Source organism: Natrix helvetica (genome assembly GCF_964273705.1).
Source record: "Natrix helvetica genome assembly, chromosome: 7".
Classification (NCBI taxonomy): domain Eukaryota; kingdom Metazoa; phylum Chordata; class Lepidosauria; order Squamata; family Natricidae; genus Natrix; species Natrix helvetica.
In genome coordinates this window covers 48129106-48156874 of record NC_138558.1, presented here as the reverse complement: position 1 = coordinate 48156874, position 27769 = coordinate 48129106, and positions in this window count along the sequence as shown.

The window sequence follows — 27769 nt, the reverse complement described above, 5'->3', positions numbered from 1 at the left end:
AACTCTGAACTTTGAAAACTTTATTTGTTGCCTCCAAACCCGAAGCTGGCAGGGCAAGATGGCACACTTCCGTTGTCTTTATGAAATGTGAAATCTGACTCCACCTTCAAAACTCCAGGCTTCCGGTCTTTGTCTCTGTGCTACTCAGACAAATCTCTTGTTGATTGCTGGTTTTTGAACTCCCTGGAGTGAAAAATTTTGCTCTATTGCCAGGGCCAGTGGAAAAAATTCTCTTCTGCCTGGACCTTCTGTCTCCTGGAATCTTCTGGCTGTCCTGCCTTTCTGACTGACCATTCTCTATACTGACTGAACTTTTTATTCTACAAATAATGGCACCTAAAAAACCACCTCCTGGAAAGCCTGGCTTTGCTGCCTCTGCCCCGACATCTGCAACCTCCAGTCCTAGTACACAATCAACGATAACAGCTTTGATGCAACCTAAATCTACGGAGATGGAGTTTCGACAAATGTTCCAGCAACTTCTACAGGGACAAGAGGAAATAAAGAAACAGCTGAAGGAGATGAAAGAAGAAATTAAAGAGAACCAGGCCAAAATTAATAAGAACTCACAGAGATTGGAACTTCTGGAGGGTGGGGCGGCTGAGATGAGGGAGGGGATGGAAGGGATGCAGAAGGGAAACAAAGAACTTGACACCCAACAGATGAAAATTGAGTTTGAGAGAATGTCTTTTTACCTTAGATTTCAAAATGTGATGGAGGCAGATGATGAAAACATAAGGGACATCATGACAAACATTTTGGCTGGATACATTCAGAAAGAGAAACAACAGATGGGGTGGGAAATAGACCTGGTTTATAGAGTGAACTCAGCCTATGCTAGAACACACAACGTTCCCAGGGAGGTACACATTAAATTCCTTAGAAAAAGTACAAGAGATGAAATTCTGAGTGCACAAAGGGGGCAAGCTCTGACATACAAAGATAAGGAGATAACCATTCTGAAACAGATCCCCAAGAAAGTGAGGGAAAAAAGAAAATGCTATTCGCAATTAGCAAATAAATTATACCAGAAGGGGGTGTGGTTTAGATGGTTGATGCCTGAAGGTATGCTAATATTTTGGGAGGAGACAAGAGTTAGAATTAATACACCCATAGAGGCGCAGGCCTTTATGGAAAAAAACAAACTACTCCTAGAAAAATCAGATGACTCCTCATCAGATACACAAGACACGGGAGGGGCCGGAGCACTGTCGGCGGGGGGAGATGGGGCAATACCAAGAAAGCTCAGTGTTAGGGTTCTAAATACCATGCAGAAATAAATCATTGTCCAAGGCAAAACATCCTTAAAGGTCCAATTTATTCTACAGGCAATTTAGCACGGCTATGGAAAATTCCAACTCTGAATTACATCCTGTGGGTTCACCCAGTTGAAAGTTCATGATCTATCCCCACACCCACAAATCCATCACATGTTCCAATCATCATCTTCCACGCTGGCATGTACACCCATCTTCTTCCGGCCAGGTGTCGAGGTGCAGAGACAAAAGACGACCTTGAGCTTCTAAGAAAATCCATAACAATACATTCCACAATCCTACTCCTTTCTATTCCCCCCTCCCAAATACTACACTATTGAAACAGCATAGAAAATTATAAGAAAGTGTGGCAGGCCAAAGATCCTAAAAAGAACATAACTACAGGCCTGACAGGCGGCCTCTCCTCAAAAGAAAAACGTTTCCTGCAAAGAGAATAACATAAAAGTTAACATAACAGAATTAACCACCTCTTCTCCACCCAGGGGAACCCTTTAACTTTTCGGGAAACTTCCCATTGAATTGCTTTACTAACTTCTCCACTTTTAGATTCCCACTGTTCACCCAATTAGCTTCAGACCAAGGGTAACCCTTCCAATGCACTAAGTACTGTAAGCGACCCCTATTCAGCCTGGAGTCTACAATTTTTCCCACCTCAGATTGTGTTTCCCCTTCTATCACTACAGGAGGAGATTGAGCTTGGGTGGATGCTCTTCTGTTAGACCCAATTACTGGTTTCAACAAGCTACAATGAAATTCTGGGTCAATTTCCCCTAGACTTCTGGGTAGACTGAGTTGAACTGTAACTATCTTCACTATTGAGAATGGACCTAGAAATTTTGGACCCAATTCCTTGCTAAGCATTTCTAATCTTATGTATTTGGTAGATACAAAAACTTTGTCTCCCACACGGTAGGGGTTTTGGAGCGAGTGATGTTGATCATCTTGCTTCTGGTAGGCTTCTGCCGCAACTGCTAGAGCCTTCTTCGTATTTTCCCATCCTTTCTTTAGCATGTCCATCCATTCACTCAAAGACATGAAGGAAGGAGGTTCTCTAGGCAGCTCAGGCATGGCAACAACTTTCATGCCACTGGCAATCTGGAAACCCGCTAATCCTCTGCTGCTGTGGACCGCATCGTTGTACGCCACTTCGGCGAAGGGTAGCTAGTCCGACCAGTTGTCGTGCTGATAGTCCACAAAACACCTGATGTATTGTTCCACCACCGCATTGGCTCCCTCTGCTGCGCCGTTCATACTGGGATGAACCTCTGAGCTCAGTTCTTGTGTGGACCCAATGGATCTCAGGACCTCTCTCCAGAACTTGGCTGTGAACTGGACTCCGCGGTCTGAAATGATCCTCTTGGGTACTCCGTGCAGGCGATAAATGTGTTTCACAAACATTTTCGCTAACAGGTTTGCCGATGGCAATCCTGAGCAAGCAATGAAGTGTGCCTGCTTAGAAAACAAATCAATAACAGTCCAAATTACTTTATGCCCACTGCTGTCTGGGAGTTCACCGATGAAGTCCATTGCGACCTCTTCCCATGGCCGTTTAGGGCTCTCTGCTGCAGGTGCTGTAGGTTCTGGGCTCTTGGATTCAATCATCCACGGCTGGCCTTTTTCCTCCTCCGAGGCCTCCCCCTTGGTAGGACTCTTCGTCACCTGAAGTTGGGGATCATCTTAGTTTGACTCACCTGGAAGAGAGGAAACTCATATGTGAATGCTGTTTGTTGGTTTTAGTTCGGCATTCAACCCAATCATTTCTCAGCATTTGGTGAACAAACTGGACCTATTAGATTTTAATACTTTTTTATGTAACATATACAAGGTTTCTTATTTATGGGCCCTAGTTTGTGTGAGTTGGAAGAATATTTTTCAATTCCATTTCCTTCAATACAGATTCTCCATAGGGGAATCTTGAGTCCATTACTGTTCACCTTGATGATCCATGACTGCTGTGCCAAGACTTTGACGAATCATATTGTGAGATATGCAGATGACACAACAGTGGTGGGTCTTATCTGGAATGACAATTAAGATCCTTACAGGGAGGAGGTGAAGGCTTTGGTGGACTGGTGCAATAAAAATAACCTGGTTTTGAATGTTAACAAAAAAAAAAAGGAGATCATTGTTGATTTTGGAAAGAGTGGGCATTGTCATGCTCCACTTTATATTAAGACCGAAGCTGTGACCATGGCCAATAGTATTAAGTATCTGGAGTGCAAATAACTAGCAATCTGACTTGGTCTCTTCATACATTATCTTTAGTAAAGTGTGCAATACCAGCATTTGCATTTCCTGCATCAGATGAGGAAAGCACATTTTTCCTTTCTGTCCTGGCCACTTTTTACAGAGACATGATTGAAAGCATTTTAACAAACTGCATCACTGTTTGATTTGGTGCCAGCATGCGTCAGATAGAAGGTCCATACAGAGAGTGGTAAGGGCAGCAGAGAAGATTATAGGAACCTTGCTCCCCATTATTCAGGATACTGCTTATAAGTACTACATGCTCACAGCTCAAAGCATTGTTAGAGAGCCCGCACACCTACTTCATGGTCTGTTTCTGTTGCTCCCCTCTGTTAGGAAGTTTTGGAGTATCTATAGTAAGACTAATAGAAACAGTTTTGTTTCTTATGCCATTCCTCTTGTAAACTTGCATGATTCTTTTTTCTCATGATATGTATATAATAAATTTGAATAAGACTGTGATTTCTCTCTGTGCCCTATATGTGTATGTGGGTATATGCATAATGGTTATCTTCTGAGAGCAGAATGCAATGAAATTTCATTTTAATGTATGCTGATTAGTGTACTTTTAAAGTGACAATAAAGTTTTCTTTTCTATTCTGTTAGAACCACTGTCAAAGAAAATAGAACAAAATAAAAAACAAGAATTATTTAGTATTAGGGCATCCGATTAACAACAAAAAGAAACAAATGTTTATGTGGAATATTAAAAGGGAAAACAACAGTTGAGGAGCAATAGTGTTCAGGATTTAGGATCAATATTAAACCAATTAAGTGCCAGGACATTTATTTGTCAAAATAAAATAAATATGTATACAAAAATAATAATTTGTAGACTGAAAAAAGTATGACATCTTAAGGTAGATAAAGTAAGTTCCAATGAGGAACATAAGAATGTAAGAAATAGATAAATAGCAAAAAATGTAATTTTTTTTTAAGGACTGACAAATTTAGGATTTTCCAGGAAATAAAAAAATGAGATGAACTCGCTGTATGAAACTTTATAATATATTATAAGTACAATACAGTTGTTTAATTTGGTTTACAGATCAGCTCTTATCATCATACAATTGTGTTACTTTCACTGAATGAGGAGAACTTCCAAAAGACTTGTATAAATATTATTGGTTTAAAAAATTGTTAGATAAAAACTATTAATTGTTTATTTTGATTTATAATTCTTATCATAGTGGTTGCCTTTACTAATTATTGATTATTAATTTTATATATATAGTAGTTACATTAATTTCATATATTTTCATAAATATTAATAATGTAACAGTATTTTGAACACTCTTGTTCAATTTTTCATTGCCTATAATTTTTTTCTCTCCTTATTGCTATTTTATTCCTGCTCTACTTTCCATTTTGGATTTTTGCTTTTTAATATATGTTAAATAATATTATGTCTTTCTTAAGTTCTAAAAATAGTATTAAAATAGAACAAAGTGAATTTAAAAAGTAAATAAAGCATTAAAAACTAGGATCAGGTGAAGATCAGAAATTGCCTTGACTGAAAGGAAATACAAGCAGACATTCTCAGGATTACATTAAAAAGAGTTTGTGGTGCAATGGGGACCAAAGCTGGATTCCAGGAGAAGGGTGTGCATTCCAGAGGAATAAGAGGCAGCTCAGTACAGATAAAGGGAAAAAGTGAAGGCAGCACCCACCCCTCAATAGTTCTCAGAGGATACACTTGTGGCAGATAGTGGAGTTCAATCTGGCAAGATTCTGTCTATAGGTGTGGAACGATAAAGAACTTTGCTTGGAAGAATTACCACACATCTATCCAATTTTTGCTGCCTGACGGACTTAAACAAATAAGTTTATATGTACAGCACTTTCCTCAAGTGCAAGCTATATTCCTGAAAACATTTTGGGAAAATATTATATTCCTGAAAATAAACAGTAGTGATCCAGATCATCATCTGAAAAACTAGATCAAGGTATTTCATAGAGAATTTCACAAGGCTCAAAGTTAATCTAGTTGAAATCCAGATTTTATTTCTTCTTTGTATTATTTTCTCAACCAAGGTATATTACTTGATTAGCCATTCAATCTGACAGCTTGTAAATAGTTCCCTGACATGACAGTAGTTAGAATGACTCTCATAAAATCTCAGCCTGCCCAAGCAAGTTATGCAGTTTTGATATGATTAATTATTAATTGTTTATTATTCCCGTATTATTCAGAATACACTGAATATTTATTTCATAATTTGCTATTGTTATTTATATGAGTTCCACAAGAAAATCATTCGAAAGCAAGTATGATAGTTCTGAATATTTTTAACTACTGTCTATGATAGCAATAAGAAGTCACTGAGAAAAATTGGAAATACAGTTAGTCACACAGTAAATAAATGCAGACAATCATTCACATTCTTGACAATATTTTAGAAATCAGCTTCAAAATGTAAAGTCCATCGTTTCATTGCTTACTCTCTGTACATCACATATGATTACTATAAATGACAATTGAAGCTATTTAAAATATTTCCATCTTGTCTTTTAGTTTGCATTTTCAGATTGAGAATGCCAATTAATTAATTAATAACATTTCTCTTTTTATTGTTTTTCCTACTTTAACACAGCAGATTAAAACACGTGGATTCATTCCATTTGTGCATACTTGCTTAAATGAGAAGTAAAGAAATTAATTAGGTGGTAACTAAGAAATGCTGCTAAACCCGAGCTGTTAGAGGGATAAAATTTGCAAGATTTTAAACATGCTTAACAAAAATCCTCTATTGAGTTAAGAATGAAAATGAAAGTGTTTACAATTTAACAAAAGCTATTAACACAAAAAACCCCACACCTTTAATAGCTACAGTTAGCTCTTAATAAATTTATACACATGTACAAGGACATATTAGGTAAAATATGAAGCTTCTTTAAAATGTATGTATGTTTAAACAAGAGAAATAAATAGAGACAAAAGAGAAAGAAACAGAAAAAGAAAGACAGAGAAAGAAAGAAAGAAATTTGGTTAAAAATTATAATTTTACTTTTGTTCAGTCTACTTTGCTCCTTATTTCTTCATTTTATCAGTACATAGTATTTCTTTTTCCCATGCTTACGTAGGTAATAATTTATATATTATAGATTATAATTTATAATATATATCATTTATAATATATACCACTTTAGGAGAACAGGTTGTTAACTTTGTAAGCAGTTTGGTGAACTGGTTGTTGGAAGAAATCATTAGGGAAAATAACCGGCTGTTAAATTATTTGAATACCACCGCTGATCAGATACCTATAGTTTTCTAGGGACAGCTTAAGAGAGTTTAGTTAGACCGTTAATGTCCTAAATGAATGATACAAGAAAATCAAATAAAAAACAATACTGTGACTCAACATGCCAGGGCAAATTAAATAACTGTCATTCTTTAATTTTAACTTCCATTGATTATATTAATTGTGGTTTAGATAAACCTCCACTTCTTGTTTCCTTATTCTTTCAATGTGTCTGTTAAGTCTTTGCAAATTAATTAATTAAATGAATCACATTTTGTTAACACTATCAATCCCACTGAAATGAAGTGTTAATTTCACAGACAGTTTTTTTTTTAAATTATTTCTACTGTTCTCCAGGATGCTTGGATTTTTGCAGGTTAAACAACAGAAAGATTTTAAAAATTCATGAGGAAGAGCTGTGTATAGCAGGGAATAGGCTTTGTTTGTATATGTTAATAACAATACACACACAAACATACACAGGCTCCAAAGAAGTTTTGGGTAATTAAGACTTGGTAATTACACCTGTTCCTTGGGAGCAATTACATTGTCAAAGTTTATCATTTACAGATTATAATGCAGCATTCGTTTACGAAATCATGCTATGGGCCATTCTCACAAAATTGGGAGACTTTTATCTCTACATTTGGCCCTGAATTTCTATTAAAAGAAAGGATTACAAGAAATAATGTTAACAAATATGAGAATGATAAAATCAGAGCAACAAAAAATTATAAATAAGCAAGAGGACATGTCCTTTTGATTCAATCTCCTCTGAGGTTGAACATTAGTATTCAAAGTGCAGAATCATGAAATGAAAAGCAACTGAGGTCAATGACTAGTGCAGTAATGCTTCAAGTTCTATGGAGGACCTCTGTGGTGAAATGGTGTCAATTTTTAAAGAACTCGGGAACTTTTATTTGACAAGCACTAGATAATTTTTCATGTATATGATAGTAGAAATCTGATTAATAATGTATTGCTAATCTTATCAAATAATTAAGCTAAAAATGAATGTCATTCTTTTATGTTGGAAATCTTAAGATTTATGGAGAATTGAATATAATTCAGTGTTCAAGAAATTGATCATTAAAAGGCAATTTGGATTTTGTTTCAGTCTTTGAAATCATAAAATATAAGACATTAACAATGACATAATTTTATGGCTCTCAGAAAACTTCAAAAATATTAACATTTGAAATACCTTATAGAATGTCAATTGGTTAAACTTTTAGCAAGATCTTATTTTCATACTCTGAAGGAACAACTTTCTATTGAGTTTTTGGCTTCATTATCTCTATGAATTGTTTTATGATGCAATGATTTATCCTTATTTGAAGACCTCTTAAGTACATTTTATTGCTTTCTTAACATTGCATTTTGGTTTATATTGCTTTTAAGCCTTTGGATATTATATAGGGCAAGGAAGAAGAATGCAAAAGTTTTACTGGATTGAAGACTGATAGATTTATTCCCAATTCACAGAAGTTTTTGCAGGCAGTTCACCTCCAACGATTGCTTCAAAAAGATGATTTGATTAAATTTCAAATCAAATCTAATCAAATCATCTCTTCAAAGCTTTTCAGGGGAGTCATATATATTTGCTGTTGCTTCAATTGCACTTCATTGTTTTCCAGGTTCTCTCTGTGAATAGTTCTGTGTGCAACAATACTCTTTCTTACTTTTACAGCATGTTCAATTTTATTTATAAGGATATTTTTCAATATTTTTGAATAGATATTTTTCAATATCTATTAGTCAGCCTTTCTCTAATCAATAAATCATATAATATCATTTCCTTTTCTTTTTCTTACTCAGGGAATAAATGAATACAATATATTATTTATATCTTCTGCACTTAATTAGAATGAGATTTTCTAATAATAAAACTATGTGGGCATGTATACATTTATGTGTAGGTATATTAAAGACATCATATCCACCTCTTTTTGACCTTATTCATATGCTTTGTGTCTATCCAGTGTTACTCATAATTGTTCATGCTGCTGCTGTGCCTAAGAGTATGGCTAGCATAGAATGCAGAGATACAAGGGGAATAAAAGATGTCTATGCCAAGATTGAACTGCTTTGCTTCTTTCAAACCTAAAGCTTTTCAACTTGCCAATGAATTGGGGGGAAGGAAATGGAATGTGAAGAATGTACGCAGAGATAGTGAGAGCATGGAGCCAGCAAGGTCACTGCTGCAGGCACTTGAGAAGGAGATAGACCATTCCCGATGCCTGGAGGCTGTGCGAATCTGGATGGGGAGGAACAGGCTCAAGCTCAATCCCTCCAAGACTGAGTGGCTGTGGTTTCCGTCATCCCGATTTCTGCATCTTGTTCCATCTTTGATGATAGGGGGAGAAATTTTAGCTCCCTCAGAGAGGGCCCTCCATCTGGGAGTCCTCCTGGACATGCGGCTTAGTTTAGAAGAACACCTAATGGCCATGACCAGGGGGGCCTTTTACCAGGTTCGCCTGGTACATAAATTGCACCCCTTCCTGGATCAGGATGCTCTATGCACAGTCACTCATGCCCTCGTCCTTTCTCGCCTGGACTACTGCAATGCTCTCTACATGGGGCTGCCCTTGAAAAGCACCCAGAGGCTTCAGCTGGTCCAGAATGTGGCCGCACGGGTTATCATGGGGGTACCTAGGTGTTCCCATGTTACACCCTTTTAGGCGGCCTGTACTGGTTGCTGGTTGTTCTCCGGGTGTGATTCAAGGTACTAATTATGACCTTTAAAGCGCTCCATGGCTTAGGCCCAGGGTACCTGCGAGACCACCTACTGCCACCAATAGCCTTCCACCATCCAGTACAATCCCACAGGGTTGGCTCCTCAGGGTGCTGTCGGCCAGACAGTGTCAGCTGGTGGCCCCCAGGGGGACACCCTTCTCTGTGGGAGCGCCTTCCCTCTGGAATGAACTGTCCCTGGAGCTTCGCATAATCCCTGACCTCCGGTCCTTCCAATGCGTCCTAAAAAGTTGGCTTTTCCAGCAAGCCGGCCTGGCCTGTTAATTTTATCTAATTTTTAAAATGTTATTGTTATATTAATTGGGTTTGGGGTGGGTTGTTTTTTTTTTTTTTTGGATATTTATCTAATTTCCTTTTAACTTTTGTGATATGTGTTTTTTAATGTTGTACGCCGCCCTGAGTCCTTTGGGAGAAGGGTGGCATATAAATCCAATAAATCCAATCCAATCCAATTCATAACAAAAGACCATCTCATAACTGGACAATGTGATCAACCACGGGTGGGGAGAAGGAAAAAGTATTATTTAACAGGGCAAGCATTTGCACAGGAAACCAGGGCTGGCATTGTTTCTTCAGTACCAACATGAGGTATTGAATAAGGTTTTACTTTTGAGAATTCAATTCTCCCGAGAGTGTTTCCTTGTTTGGGGTTTGCTAATTGGACAGTTGACATTAAACCAGCTCTCCTAACTCAACTCAGCCTGCTCAGATAACTGTCTCAGTTGTGACCAATGAACCTCAAGGAAACTGTCCCCTAAAGAAGTAGCGGGCATACTACTTTAATAGGTTCAATTTCACCCTTCAATATTTGTCAGGGGAAAAGAATTTCCTCACAGATGCTCTTTCTCGGATGCCCCAATACAAAAGCAACCAAGAGGAAATCTTTAACTGCATCATTCCTTCCAGACAACTAGCAGCAGAGGTCTCAGTGTGGCAGCAGTGGCTAGCCGTGCCTCAATCAACTCATGGCACACTGATCCAATAGCTAAAAGAAGCCCTGAAGGAAGATGAATGGCTCAGAGACCAGAAAGACAACCCAATGATGAGGGAGGACCTGGTATGGAAGGGAGACAAGTCATATGTCTCAGCCAGCCAGAGTAAAGTAAAGTCAGCTGGCACTTTGTAAAAACCTTTCACCTGGCTAAAAGACAATTCTGGTGGCCCAAGTACACAGAGAACTATGCAACCAGCTGCCAAGTGTGTGCCTCTATGAAATGATTGTCAGGGAATATCAGTGGGTTGCTACAGCCAGTGGCTAACCCTAGCAGACCATGGGAAGAAATTGCCATGGATGTCATAGTAAAACTGCCAGACAGTAATGGCAGCACCATAATCTGGACTCTGGTTGACTTGTTTTCAAAACAAGTACACTTCCTCACATGCTCACAGCTTCCCTCAGCCTGGAGGTTAGCCAAAATTTTCATGCAGTATATCTATGAGCTGCATGGAATCCCAAGACACGTCATTTCAGACCAGGGGTGTGTGTAGTTTATAGCAAAGTTTTGGCGGGAGTTCCTAAAGCAAATAGGGTCAGCTCAGGAGCTTAGTCTGGGATCATATCCATACACCAATAGGGTGTCAGAAAAAAATGAATGCAATGATGGAGCAATATCTATTGCTATGTATCAGCAAACCAACTGGGCAGAGCTGTTATCTTTCATAGAAATGACTTAGAATAACTTGCTGCACAGAAGTACTGGATTAACTCCTTTTAAAGTAACCATGAGGATTGAATTTGTACCAATGACAGAGTTTCCAAGGGAACCTCCTCCCTCAGTAACAATAGCTGAATGAATGCATATCTTGAAAGCTGCTTTGGGAAACATGCAGAAAGCCCCATATAAAACCAGGAAGTCACAAAAGAGACAGGCAGATCAGAAGAGAGCCCCTCAGAAGAAGTTGAGAATCACAGAGATAGTTTACCTGTCTACGAAATACTTAAAGCTGAACCAACCTTGTAAGAAACCGGGTTCTAAGTACCTAGGTCGGCTCCCAATTATTCAAATCATAAACCCAGTTACCATTGTCACTGCATTTTATTTTGGTTTGCCAGCTGTACCTGCATTCTGACTTATACGATAGACTGAACTGTTTCTTAGCTGTGCTGAGATTTATTGCACATGCCACAGTTCTTATCTGCAATGATTTACTGCGCAGGTCACACATTCCTTCTTAACTTTCACTTCTGATCTTTTGTTCGCCTGCCAAGGGAGGTAGGCACAGAACTCTGCCAAGATGTAATTAATTCAGTTAGCAAGTTTATATTTTTACTTTCTTTTATATTAAAATGTTTTTTATTAGATCGTGCTTTGGGTTTATTTTCGCTTATTCAAGAAGTACACTTCGAGGAGAAGCCACAATCCATCATCATTAATTACAAAGGGTTTAAATTACATCCCCTGTCAACCATGGAGTTACAGTTGCCTAAGGTACTCAGGCGAATGTTCCACTGTAGGGTATTGAAACCCTTCCAAGTTTCCAAGTTAAAGCCAGTTGAGGACAGGTCTTTACCTCCTGTGATGAAGGTGGTGGTGGTGAAAAACACTATGAGATAATGAGAGTACTGGACTCAAGATACTTCAAGGGAAATTACAATATTCATTGTAGTGGGAAGGATATCCCTCAGGTGATGCGGAGTGGATAGGTGCCAAAAATGTTAGCGCAGACCAGTTAGTAGAAAGGTTCCATGCAAAATATCCCAAACAGCCAAGAGATTAGTGAAGGCTAACCTGAGCAACAATAATTAATCTATGTTTAATATTTCCCAGGTATCTTATTCCTTCAGTGGGTCTGCAAGTCAAGATTGAACCACTTTGCTTCTTTCAAACCTAATGCTTTTCAACGTGCCAATGAACTGGGGGAAGGGAAATGAATGTGGAGAATCAGAGATTGTGAGAGTTTGAAGCCAGCAAGGTCACCACTGTAGAAAAGGACATAGGTGCTTGAGAAAGAGATGGACCATTATCATAACAAAAGACCATTTCATAATTGGACAATATTATTAATCAGGGGTGGGAAGAAGGAGAAAGTATTGTTTAACAGGGCAAGAATTAACCGGAAACCAGGGCTGGTTTTCTTTCTTCAGTACCAACATGGAGTATCCAATAAAGTTTAACTTTGGGAATTCAATTCTCCTGAGACTGTTTCATTTTTGGGAGTTTGCTAATTGGACAGTTGATAGCCTCTTTTTCATGTACAAAAGAGTCACAGTATAGGCTTTTTTCATCTAAGATATTATGGCATATGATATGATAAGCTATTGATAAATGTCAAAGATTAGATAAATTTTAACTCAGCAGATAGAGAAAAATGGGTCCTTTAGGAATCTGTGAGCATTTTTTCAAATTATATAATATATATAATATAGGTTGCTTACAGTGTTAACCAGTATTGAGATCAGGTGTGTTATTCATATATACTGAAAAATAAACTGAATCATTTTACTTTGTGATTTGGATTTTTTTTTCAGGGAAAAGCTTCTTGCCATGGAATAAAAAAAATATCTTCATTATAATGAAGAGGTGACATATTTACTCCAAAGAATTTTGAACCCAGTATTTCCAATAGTAGAATGCAGCTTCTGCCTATGTCCTTTTCTGTCTACTGTAATGTTGGCTGAGGAAGCTGAAGTAGCCAAAACAAAGGAAAGTGATTATTTGTTCTTAGAAGTAAAGATATATGTTGCTTAATGCAAACCTTTTTCAAAGTGAAGGACCTCAATGTCAGAAAAATCATAATAATTGATTTTGTTAGGTGAAATAATAGAATAGTATTGTTTTGTTTGTTTAGTAAAGAATATGTTTTGAGTTTCAGCAGTCGAGTTCATTGCATAAGCATTTTACTAAAAATAGGCAGGGGGGGGGGAAATCTATTTAGATTTTTTTGGGGGGGGCAGCAAATTTGACATTTCTCTTCTAAAATACACTGAAGATAAAAAAAATGCTAACTACGACCGTTTTTACTTTCATCTGTATGGATGTTCCATTCAATATTTGTTTAATATCCAATATTTAACAAACTTATGGCATACCTGATTCTTAAGATGAACACAAGATTCTATTTCACCACCTTTTGAAATGGCCAAATGATTCTTACATTTCTATTACTTTTAATTCAAAAGCAGTCCAGAAATTCCCTGAATTCGCTATAAAAGGAAGAATGCAAAACAACGGGCTGTTGTTACTTGTTCTAATAATGCCTATGCAATGGATGGCAGGAATTCTAAGCTTCACTAGAGAATCACTGAAGCAATTCAAAATATAATATTTAAAATTATAGAAAAGTCAGACTGCTGAAAAAGCTAAAGACCTAGATATGCTTCAATAAGTTAAGTTTGAATTCAAATAGTACAGATTTATCTGTTCATAGCTCAGAGATTACCATGAAAACATTTGTCTTTGTATCTCTCATATACCACTAAAAGACTTGATGCACCATGTCCTATTATGTCTGCTTCTGTCAACATGTTCTATTCTGAAGATCACAGTAATGTGATGTTATGTGGGCTGTGACATATCAGTGACACTTAAAATGCTTTCACACTCAATAATTGTCAGAGATGGAGTATAAGAGTTATTTTTGCTGCTTTTCTCATGTCACATTTTGCTATGTGACTAATGATAAGTAGTGTAATTTTAAATGCAGGGAATACTATACATAATAGAATAGCAATGAACAAGCTATAGTTAAGAGTATGTGAAATAAAGGACACTCTTTTAAAAGTTGCCAACTATTTGAAAGGTCAGATAAACTACATCGATAACTATTGGGGTCACACGCCTTGGTGTAGGTTAGGCAGAAACTGCATATTTGCTTGTTTGCTGAAATGAGTCCCAAACATCATTATCTGGAGTTGGAATAAAAGACAGACATGCAATTCCAGGAATGTCTTCTTTTTTAAGTATTGGAGTGGGAATGCATTTTAACACCTTATTCTGATCCGTGTTTATGCTCAGGATATTTCAATGATAGGGAGCAGGAGGCAATGTATGTTCACCTCATTTGCCAAAGCCCTTCAATAGACCTAAATAAGGTCTATTTATTCATATTCAATTCATATTCAACCCATATTCAATTATTTCAATCAGAGGAAAGGAAAGGATTTGAAAACCATGAATACAATCTCTGTCACATTAGGAAATCTGGTAAATCAAAATTCCTGACTGAATATATTGCTCTTAATATATTCACCAAACATTTCCTATGTCTATTGCCTAGTAAATACCTACCAAAATAATGACAAAAGCATTTGCTCTTTCTTTTTCTTTCTTTCTTTCTTTCTTTCTTTCTTTCTTTCTTTCTTTCTTTCTTTCTTTCTTTCTCTCTCTCTCTCTCTTTCTTTCTTTCTCTTTCTTTCTTTCTTTCTTTCTTTCTTTCTTTCTTTCTTTCTTTCTTTCTTTCTTTCTTTCACTTTATTTCTCGTAGACTCTGAGAGCATACAAACCTAGAAAAAAAACGCATTAAAAGAACAAAAAATGTAAAATTTAAGATAGATAGCCCGAAGTGGAATATTCTGATAAATGACAAAGCAAAGCCACTGAACAAATAATAAGTATCATATCCAGCCTGGAACCAAAACCAGGTTTTTAAAGCTTTCTGAAACTAGGAGATGGTGCCATCCTTGTTCTCCAGAGGAACATTGTTTCAGAAGATGGCAGCTGCAACAGAGAAGGCATGCTTCCCAGGTCCCACAAAATGTTTAATTGGAGTAACCAATTCTGCTGGATCATACTGGGTAGACAGAAGCAATTGAAGATAATAGCGCTCTCAGATATCCAGGCCCCATGCCATACAGGACTTTCTAGGTAATAATCAATACATTGAATTGTATTCAGAAGCTGATTGGCAGCCAATGCATTACTCACATAGGAATTGTGACACATAGACACACTGAGAGGGGCCATTACTGATTGTACTGTTACATTTTGAGCCAGCTCTGGCCTCCAGGTGGTCTTCAAGGACAGTTCCATGGCAAGAATATTGCACAATCCAATTGTAAGGTGTCTGCCAGAGGGACCTTTAAAGGAAGGTAAACAAACTAAACTAAATCATTTATCACAATTTTTTCCATGATTCCTCTGGTAGTAACCTATTGTGTGATAAGTATAGAGTGCAACAATTTGGCCCTAGCATTATTTTCATGTGCTAAGTTTCATTTAGGCTCATGATGTCTTTTTTTAAAAAAATACTTGCAAACACATTTTTTTATAAACATAACATAAGTCATCATTCATTTTAGTTACATGTACAAGTCACCAATACTTTGTCATCACCTTCATGTTTATTGGAAAAAGTGTCCAGTGCCTTGGGCATTATTTCATGTAAATAGTTTGAAGTGGAGGTGATTTCTTGCTTATGACAGCAATGCATATTATTTGGATTTTATTTACATAAGGAGCAGAAACCCTCATATTTTTGTTTTCAATTAAAAACAAGCTACCAAAAAACAAAAATCCCGCATGATTGAAAACAAATCTGAAAGCATTCTGTGATTTGATTTAAAACGTCCTGTAGGGTCTTTCTTTTCCGGAGGCTGATCTGTAGATTGAATTATTCCTCTATTTCATTTGATTTTAGCCTGTTACTTTTATATATGTATTTGCCAATTTGTTGTGCATTTTTACATCTTTATCAGTTCTGCCACTGTTGATGAATTATGTATTGATGGATATTGCAGAGAGCATGATGGCATTCATCAGCATATGAAATACTGCATGATAAACATTTGTTTGATATTGTGTATAATTTAAGGCGACTAAAGCATCCCGTTCTTCAGATTCTTATTTTGTACATGTTATGAATCAGATATGTTTTATGAATTATAGAACTGGAAAAGACACCAGACATAATCTTGAAGAGCGGTGGGGAAAGAGGTTTTTTTTTATTTTAATGAAAATTTACAAGCAACACAGCAAGCACGCCAATACACAGCAGGAGCTAGAAAAACTTTCACTGATGGAAATCCATGAAAATCAGAAGGTAAATATGACTGACTACCCAATCCCAGTGTGATGCAAATCTTCATCTGAATTTTCCATGCATCCTTGGGATGTCAGAAAGAGAAAGATCCTGTGTTTCAAGCTGAGTGGAAGATAGAAAGTCTGTCTTTCCTGTCAGTGCCCAAGAGGAGGGGGGAAATTAACCTTTCTTCTCACAGTGGCATTTGCAGAGATTGTAAAGAAGGGAATACATGTCTTTTGGAGATTTTTTTTTATTTGTTGCATGTTCATAGTATAACGCAGGTGAGAAATTGGCTTTGAAAGGATTCACAATCAGCTAGGGAAATTTGAGCTGCTTTCAAAAATCTGCACATCCTAGGGCTATAAAAAAATTGGATGACCACCACATTGAAGCAAAGGATTAGAATTTTCTGCAACCTTTTATATTCTTGTGATTTTTCTTGCCATTTTTATTTAATACAATTGCATTGCATATAAGTGCAAATAAACCCCAAAGCCCACCCATAAGTGTTTTTTATATCCTTAAAAATTAACAAAACTCACGCTTTAAATAGATTAAACTTTGCCCACGTGCGATCATACTATTTAGTTTTTTTTAAAAAAAAATCAAGTAACCTTGCATATAATTACATTTTCAAGAATCCAGAACAACGTTTTTTTTTGCAGCACTCCAGTAATGAGATATTATTTCCAAGTTGTTTAGAAATATATACATTCAATTTTTGGAATATAATTTAATAACATATTAACATATTTAAACTTGAAATCCCTTGATAAAAACTAATTCTCTAGTTTAGAGAATATATACATCAATATGAAACCACCACAAATCAGAAGTGTTAATCTGTATTCAAATTTATTACATTTCTAATTTAGGAAAATAAATATTCACCCATTAAAGGCAGCTATTGAGGAGATCTGCTTAATATGTATGTGTCAGATCCCTAAAACAGATACTGTCTTTCAATTGGGACGGTCGATTTATTAGCAGTGCCTGTGACAGCTGATATTTTACAACTGGTTTCCTGGTGCCAAAGTGCCTTGAGATCCCCTCACTTTTTTGGGGGGGATAAACATTCTCCCCCCCCCCCAAATGATGGCCATGTGGGACATTTCACTTTAATGTCTAACGGAAGATAGGAATATATGTTTATTCGGCTCTCAGGACAGTTGATAAAGGAAACATCTTCACACTTGTGTATTGGCTAAAATCTGCATTCTAACTGCCTTCTAATGGGAGGGGTCTCTAGTGCTTTAATTCTACTTGCATTGCCTAAGGGGATTCAGGTGTTGCTTTGAATTCAATGGCTGCCATTCTACTTATTAAAATGTTCGTTTTGAAATACTCCGTTTCAAGAGTCTTCACTTTCTTAAGTTAGGAGAGGAGCCCTTACAGTATGTTTGTAGACTAATTATTCTTAGCTTATGATATTTAGTATTTTTAAGAACCTGAAAGCATTAACATACTCAAATTGGAAACACTCTGTTTCAAGTATCTTTTTTTTCCCAATTCCTCTCAATAATCTGCATTTTTAGATTGTACTTTCAAAGAATCCAGTTTAATGAACTTAAAATCCTATGACTTTCTAAGCCTGCAAATGTACCGGATCTAAACAAAAATATCACAGCTATTTTAGGAAAATTATACTACTTTTGTATGTTTTTAAGAGTTTTAATGGTGCAATAGCAATATTATGATCTAGAATAATAGCCTCATTTTGGCTTACAATTCATTTTAAAAGAAAGATACCATTTTAAAAGAAGATATAATTTATTTCTTCCAGATCATCTGAAGCTGTTCCATTAAGACGCCTACCACTGTATTTTAAGAATGATGGAGAACTGTTTCATAACTGATCAAGTCTCTAAGGTGCTAGAAAATATGCCTGCAGACTGGATACTGAGTGTTCTCATGTAAACTGATACAATTTCCAAATCAAGAAAAATATTTTTTTTCATTCTAAGCATAGTTGTGCTAATGAATGCTATCACCACTGAAAGCATTGTCATTGGAAACTTCTGTGTAATAAAATATATCAAAAGGTGTATTCCAAGCATCAATGTGTCATATTATTTCTTTATTGTCAATATAATATTTATTGTGTCTTGAATGATGAGTTTTTCCAAATGGATAGGTTTGTCTAACTTTTTTTGTGCAGTACGATATAATATAGCCTTCTTGTGTCTTTTAGGAAGACAGTTTTTACTGCTAAATTTCAGTAGAAAAGTAACCCTATTTCTTCTTTATCTGTTATTATTGATTGTAGCAATATTAAGTAAGAATATGTATCTATGTCAGCTTGAACTCAGTTGCTCTAGACAATATCTTAATTATTCCAAATAAATAAAAGGTTGCCTAATTCAAGTCTGGCTATGATACAATGTGAGACTCAATAAGATGAAGTTTCTGGTTTTACCATGGAAATCACATAACATTTTTTTTCACAAACTGAGATGAAGTCTGCAGGAACGTTACTTGATTTTGACATGATGTTTTCCGCTAAGTTTCAAATAAATATTTTTTAGATCTGGATTGCAGACTAGATTATATCCTATCAATTTTCTCTTCTTGGATGAATTAGATGAAATTACTGAAGCTACTTGTGCATTCTGTGTCGAGAAATTACACTGAATATCAAACTTAGTGTTGAAGAGCAAAGTGCTCCAATAGGAAGGAGGGATCAAGCAGGGAATTAGTCCGGCCTTCTTATGTCCAGGAGGGCAAAGTCTGAGCTCACTTCCCATGCCTTTGAGCCTTATTCAGTCTTCCCCAGGCAAAAGCTGTCAGTCTAGAGAAATTCCTGTAAAATAGGCCTAGAACAATAAAAGACATAGTTTGAACTCTGTCCATGTGGTTCTGTGCCTGAGATACATAGAAGACAATGTAAAAATGTGACAGGAGGAAAAAAATACTTCTTAAAAATCAATGTTTTTGGACAATGACTATGAAAGCACAATATTTTCTATTACTTATTGCTTGATAAGTGATCTGTCAGATTATGCATGCCAATTTAATTATTTCACTTAAATATTATTTATCTGAGTATTAGGCTGTGGTTGATAGTCTACCCTTTCATAAGGGCCCACATTTGTTTCATCCAACCTATTTGACCAATCTTTGTATGCTATTATCAAATACAAGAGCAAGGCAACAATGGAAAAAAAAACGTGATTGCATTACTGAGGATATTATTCAAAAGGTTTCCTATTCCAGGGCAAAAAGTTTTGCAAGTTTAAGTCCTTTTTTAATACACAATATAAAGAAAGCTCAGATATTCCGATGCAGAATAAAGTACACCTTCTGCTTTAAATAAGTCTAGTGTTTCTATAACATTCTAACATCCCCTTGATTTGCTTACACTGTTATGCTGAAGAACCTACCTTTTAACTTCCAAAGGCTTTCTCATTACATGTATTTCTGATAGGACACATTTGAACTGTCTTCTTCCAGGCAGAACCAATTACCCACTGAACTTTCACTGCCCACTTGAGCCCTTGCCATGGACAGACTATCCAGCTCATGCAAACAAGACACAACCTAGAGCACATACACAGACTTCATAAGCAATATCACCTTTCCACTTGAAGTATTTCATAACACAACCAACAAACGCCAACTTGGCTTTTCAAATATAAAAATAATTAGATCCTGTAAGGTGCTTCTCCTTAAGAATGACAGCTTTAGAGAGATTGCAAGCTGTGTGCTTTACACCTGCAGACTAAAGCAACAAGAAGTCAACGATCCTGGCAGAGGCCTTCCTTTTACAAAACAGAGATACAGAGAGAGGGAAGGGAAGATCTGGGGTTGGCAAAGAAATGCTAGAACCAATTCTTTATTAAGAGAAAATTGCTTACTCTGCTACCACTTATATTCAATTATGCCAAGAGCCATCATTTCTTTGTAGGTTGCTGTCTCGATTTATATTGTTTTGTTTTAATTTATCTACATGGTGCTCTTTTTCTCTCTTTATATTTATCCACCAATCATTTTTATTTAAAAAGATATTACATAATAATCACAATAAAATATAAAGCTATACAAAATAAAACAACACTCACAACTATTAAACACTTCTTACAGCAGGCAGCCAAAGGTAGAGGTTTTAAAGGAATACTACACTGTATGAAACATTTGCCACCCTCTATCCAACCCAAAGGATATTAAAGACTACAAAAAACCGCCCAGAAATGAAGAGAATTCTACTAATTCCATGGCTTCAGGAAAGCAAGTAATAATTTTCTTGCAGAGTGCTGCACCTAAAGCTAACTGAAAATAGTATACTCAAGTTCCTTTGCCTGAAAGCACTTAAATATTATAGATATTGTAGTTGGTGTTAATTCTAAAGTGTCCAGAGTAGACTTTATCCTTTATCCACGAAGTATACAAATAAGTGTAAGTAAATAAATAAATGATACTCAACAACAGAATATCAACAGAGTAACAATTGGTCATTAAGATGACAATGTCAATTTCTGTTTCAAAGGAAATCATAATCAAAATCATAATAAAAAGAGCTAGAAATAAACTTTGGCTAAGAAAATGGTGCTGTGATTTTTATATTCTCCTTGAATACTTTCTTATAACTACCTCATAAGTTATCCTGCATAATAACAATTATTACCAGGAAGGGGATGTACAAATGTTATAATTATTTTTAGGAGATATTTTCTGCAGTCAGTATCTTGACAGGGAACCTCCAGGAATTTCTATTAATACCATCATAAGCACAAGGTACAGAATGAAAAAGTTAATGAATTAATGAATTACTCTAGAAATATTTAAATAAGTCCAATATATTTGTATCATATTAATAGTTGGAAAGTTTCCATATTGGTCTTTAGATCTACATAACTAACTAATTGCTAGAATAAGAAAAACAGCACTTTCATAACCAGAATTTTCTACTGGAAATGGGTATATGTATGTAGGCATATATACATACACATAGATACAAACATTCACATATGCATATTGTATCTATCCCATCGAACTATGAAATGATTTAATAACCATCTCTAAAGTTCACAGAATTTGCAATATTTATTTTAACACCAGGCTGAGAAGGCTTAGGTGTTGTAGCTTCTAACCACTATAGATTTCTTGCTCTTGTTCAGATGTGAGATCAGAATTATAATTCATGCAATTGTACATTGTTGTCATTATGTAAGGAAAACAGTACAGAAAGAAACAAGTATTTAATTACTTATGAAATAACAATAAGATAAATCAAAGATTTGATATCCTTAGGTGATTACAGGGAAATAGGATGCTAGATTAGAGAGACCAGTCTTCAACAGTTTGCTCTTCTCCAAATGTGCTGAGTTTTACCTAGATAAATATTGAACTAATCTTTTTTTTTTCTTTCTGCCAAGGAGATGCGTGGAGGATTGAAGTCATGGACAGTCACCAAACTAATTATTAAAGCCACAGAAAGCTATAAAGGATTAAAAAATGGAAGCATTCCTTTTCTTTGATCCTTTTCTTTTTAAAAATACTTTCACTTTTGTATTACAATATAAAAGAAAGAAGGGAGGGGGTCACTAGAGTAACCAGCATAAAAAAAACCCTACATCTGATTTTCTTTAGAAATTACTTGAATAGATGGAAAAATTATGCAAAGGGAATGTATACAAAGTTTGTGAGGTGAAAGAAGATATTAAAAAGAAAGAAAATTCTACAAAGCAAGTATCAGGAAAAATAAAACAGATCAATGATAAAGTGGAAATGAGGATTAAATAATATTTTACAAAAATTAACAGATATTAAGAGTTTTCTGATGTAAGTAGGGAATTTGATGGACAATGGGAGTAGAGTGATCTTCCAGCAAATGAATAGGACTTCTAATAAAAATATTAAAATTACTCAAGGTAAATTAATAAGAGTGGGGTTTTTTAATTATTGGATGGAAAATTTAGAATTGGCTGATATATGGAGATAGAAAAATTACAGTTCACTTCGTAATTATCAGAAAGATAATTTCTTTTCAAAAATAGACATGATTTGGATTTCAAGATTCTTGGCAACTATGGTTTCTATAACAAACATTCTACCAAAGACTTTTTCATATTCCTGTTCGTTTTGCTTATAAAAGAAAATATAGCCATTTTAGATGGAATCAAATTTTAGATCAAATAAAGAAAAATTTAGATCAAATAAAGTATTGTTATAGAAAGGAGAAATTGTCTATTACTGTAATCTTCTAAAAACTATGATGAATTTTATTCTACAGGACGGAAAGATGCCAAGTTCTTGAAAGGAGTTAATATAACATCACTATCTAAAGATGGTTAAGATCTGACTTCAGCAAGATCAATAAAATTATGACTATTGATTATCAGTTGAAAGCATGAATTTGAAATGGAAGACTGAAAGCAATTTTGCAAGAATTTATTTATAAAGATTAATGTGGGTTTTTACATCAAAGAAAGTTGAAAGATAATGTTAGCAATCTGTCTGATATTTTTTAATACTTGGATCAGTATAGTGAAGCACAAGCTACGTTGATCTTATTTGATAAAGTAGGCTTTTGACAAAATTGGACTTTTTAAGACTCAAACACATGCACTAAATTGACAAGATTTAAAAGACTAATTTAAAGACTTTTCTTTTGGGACTACTGAATCAACAGCTAGGAAAAAAGTCATAGAATTGTGTTTTTATATATAATAACTGCAGCAAGATTACGATATACTCAAAGTGGAAAGGTTTGGCACTGCATCTTTTCTTTTTACATCCTTGTTCTTCCCTTTCATCCTCTTTTTTTCCTTTCTTTTACATATTTCATTTTAATTTTTGTTAGCTTTTAATCTTTTAAAAACTTCTATTAATATTTATACCACCCTCCCATAGAAATAACTAAATGCATCAGGAGACATTTCCTTTCTTAATCATCTTTGTGTTAACATCTTATCCTACTTGTTTCCCATAATGGAAGCTGTGTTTCTTGTATAATTATTATCAGTGTGAAATGCTTCAATCTGATGAGCAAAGAGATGCTTAGAAACCTTATTATCTCTTTCTAAACAAAGAACGAAAAGCTGTCAACTTTGAAGATCCATTGAAAAGGCACATGGGCACAAATTCTTATAGGCATCACACTATGTATACTGATATTTTGGATAGAAATTATTACCTTTGGGAAGACGGTGCCAGTCTCCTTCAAACGAATGGCAATGCCTTGACTCCAAGTGCCTTAGTCAATTACCTAAAGAAAAATTGGTCCTTACCATTGTTTCAGTGCTACATGACAAAGAATTCAAGTATCTCCTCACATACATTTTCATAATGTTATATTGGGAAAGAAACTCTTAGTGCTCCCTGGAGAGAGACAAAAAAAAGGAGTGAATTGTAATTGTAAAAGGAAATCTACTTTAAAATTAATGTGATGAGCAGTAAGTAAGAATAAATGGAGCCACAATTAAAATTCAGTACACATTCTCTATTACTTGACATTTACAAAGATATTGTACAAATCATATTAATGCCAATACTCTGGTTCATTTGCAGGTATAGCTTTATGTATATATTTAATAAAGATTACATGGAAATTGTAAAATATATTTCAAGCATTTTAATCTCCTAAGGAAACATATATGTTCATTCTATCATCATGTATTACAAGAATTTGCACACTTTCATTAACTTTTGTGTTATTTTATAGTTGTTTAAAATAGGTTGTCAGCGTTCCAAATATCATGCAGAATTAAATCATTGTCCAAGGCAAAGTAGTCCTTAAAACTCCAATTTAATAAGACAGGCATGTTGGCATTAAGCTGGTGAAATTTCAACTCTAAGGTACATCCGGTGAATTCCCCAAGTTAAAAGTTCATCATCTATCCCCACACCCCATAATTCATCACATGGTCCAATCTTCATCTTCCACTCTGGCATGTACACCCCTCTTCTTCCGGCCAGGTGTCGAGGTGCGGAGACAAAAGACGACCTTGAGCTTCTAAGAAATCCATAACAATACATTCCACAATCCTACTCCTTTCTATTCCCCCCTCCCAACTACTATACCAATGAAACAGCATAATATGTATGTTTTAATTATGTGGCAGGCCAAAGATCCTAAAAGGAACAGAATTACAGGCCTGACATAGGTACATTAAAGTATAAAAAAGATATGTGTATAGTTATAAGCTTCCTGCCAGTGGACGTTTAAAGTGGGAGTTATTGCAGTTTCTTTATGAATTTGGATTTAGAATAAATTTCTCTCAAACCAGATTTAGAAAAAAATTAACTGTGCCTTGGTTTTATGTAATATTTGAGTATAAAAGAAACATATTTTGATCAGAATGTATTTGTTTCTCATTCCTACTTCTAAAACCTTTTCTTGACTTTTTAAATTGGTTACCTTAAGAGATAATGGTAGTGCTTTCAAGTATTTTGAACAGTAGGCCAAGAAACAACAGACCAGTCAACTTTCTTGACAAGTCAAATTTTGATAAGAGTTTTGACATCCTATGGAGGAAAATTCTTGAGCTCTTCAATACTAAAAGTTGATAACATTAGCCACCTATACTGTGTTTCCCTGAAAATAACACTTGGTCTTATTTTCTTTTGGGCTTAAAAATAAGCACTAGGGCTTATTTTGGGGATGTCTTATTTTTTCCACCTAACAAAGGCAGCAACCATGGGAATGGGAGAGCTGCTACCACCAGCCCTGCCCACCATACCACTGTCTACTTGCCTGCAGCTGCAATGCCCCAAGCTCAACATGTGCCACCTCTTCCGGTTCTCCTACTGGCCTTGATGCTCCTGGGAACTGGAGCTCAAGTCTTGCTCCAGGCTGCTGCTACCTTATGAAGAAACAGAAGGCCATGTGGTGGGTCAGGATCAGCTCCCCCTGCTTCTGCTGGCTGCTGGGTCTGCTGCACCTTCTGCTGCTGACCTTTCAGGGGCTCTTTGCCTTCCTGGTCAAACTAGTCTCGGCCATCCTGCTCGGCTGCTCCACCTGGCATGGGACAACTCAGCCCAGATCTATGACCTTTGGAACATATCTCCCACCACTGACCTGCCAGGGCTCCTTTGCCAGAGGTCATTTACCCCTCCTTTGCCCTGCATGAGCTCCATGGCAGCCCTGCAGCAGGATGTAGGAGGGAGCGTATGATCGCTCCTTCCTCCTTTGTGCTCCCAAATCCCATCTTCAGTGGCCACTAAGCCCTAGGCCTATGCCTCTCTCACTGGAGCAAGATGCACAAGTCAACAGGGGAGGGGCACGCAATTGCTGGTGAAGGGACCCTGGCAAGATGGCAGTGAAGGAGGCACTCTGGAAATCATGGATCTAGGCCAAGTAGCCCCGCACCAAGCAGAAGTAGCCCAGCAGAGTGGCCAAGAGCAGCGTGGCCAGCAGTGAAGAGCTCCTGTGAGGCTAGCAGAAACAGGTGCATCATGCCCAGCAGTTAACCAGAGGTGCTAATCCCACACTACACAGTGTTCTGCCTTGTAGAGTAGCAGCAGCCTGAAAAAGACCCAAACTCTAGGCCTGGTGAAGCATAAACCATGTTTGCCACCTGCTCCAGAGCCACAAGGTGGGCTGCAGAAGAGAGGAGGTCTATTGGCTGCAAGGTTGCCTGGCACGATGGGGAAGGCTGGGATTGGCACGAGTGCACCAGAAACACCTCCAGGTGCCTGGAGAGACAGAATGAGACACAGATCCTGGTCCTCACTGCCTCAGCTCATCAGGGCTGCGATTCAGGGACCGAATCTTCATGAGGTGACAGGGGAAGGAAGGGAGTCACCACGCCTCATGGATTGCTGTCCATGTTTGTGAGGGGACACATGGTTGGGATGCATTCTGTGCTGGCCACACCCACCCCCTTCACTGGGTTTATTTTTGGGGTATAGCTTATATTAGGTGCACACCACAAAATCAGGGTAGGGCTTATTTTTGTGGTAGGACTTATTCCTGGGCAAACACGGTATAACTTGTTCTAAAGTGCCATATGTGTCTTGTGTCTAAAAGTCTACGGTTCTCCATAAAGTTATCTGGTACATTTCTATATCTGGCTTTTAGGTACTAGTATCAGAATGTTCTGAACATTTTGTTTCTGTGTCCAAGATTCTACAGGCAATTTTGACTAGTGTTTATGTGCTGCTTCATGAGGCGCTGTAGCTGAAGTTTCAGTTTCTATATTCAAGTAAGACTAGGTACAGAATAATATGGAATCAGGACAAAAACTACTGTGTGTGTGAGTGTGTTTGAATCAGTGTTGACTTCTGCAACTGCCTGAACATGTCCATGAAATTTGATTGGCAAATCTTTTGAAGTGGTTGCCATTGCCTTCCTAATCTGAGAGGGACTGATTGGGCCAAGGCCACCTAGCAGGCTCCATGCATAAGGTAGAACCTGAACTTACAATCTTCTGTTTTCTAGTCTAGTGCCTTAACAAAACAAACTTATTTTTATATTAGATGTACTCATAAGTAAAATTCAATTAATTGTAATTATTCTCTGAGTATTACATTATTTTATCTTTCTGTTACACATTTTTTAAATCTATGGTATCTCCCTGAATCCTGTTGTGTTGCTTCTTCATGATGGCTGTGAGCAAATAACAACAGGAGCGTATGCCAACAGTATATAGGTAGTCCTTGACTTACAACAGTTCATTTAGCGACCATTCAAAGTAACAATAGCTATGAAAAATGACAATTTTTCACCCTTATGACCATTTGCAGCATCCCCATGGTCACATGTCAATGACTTCACAACTGCATTTCACTTAAAAATGTGGCAAGAAAAGTTGTAAAATGGGGCAGAACTCACTTAACAAATGTCTCATGTAACAGCGGAAATTTAGAGCTCAGTTGAGATCGGTAGTTGAGGACTACCTGTATTTCCAGAAAGTGAGCATAATTTTAAAATGTAAATACGAAACACCAATGATCACACTGTGCTTATGACCTACCTTCATAGCTACAAATGAAAAGAATCTTCAAGGTGCATAATAAAAGTCAAGGAGCAAAGTGAAAAAGTGGAACTAAAATTAAACATAATGAAGACCAAACTAATGACAACAGGTAGAACAAGCAGTCTTAAAACTGACAATGAACATTTTGAAGTGGTAAACATTTGCTTTTTTAGAACAAGCAGGCAAGAAATTCACTGCAGACTATCACTTGTTATAATACCCATGAAAGACTTGAAAAAATATCCAAATTCTGTGATCCACCTACACTTAAAAAGTTGAAAATTATGTAAGCCATGATATTACTGCTGACATCATAAAACTAAAGATGAACTTTGCAGCAACAACATAGGAAGAGTATTAACTTATGAATTTG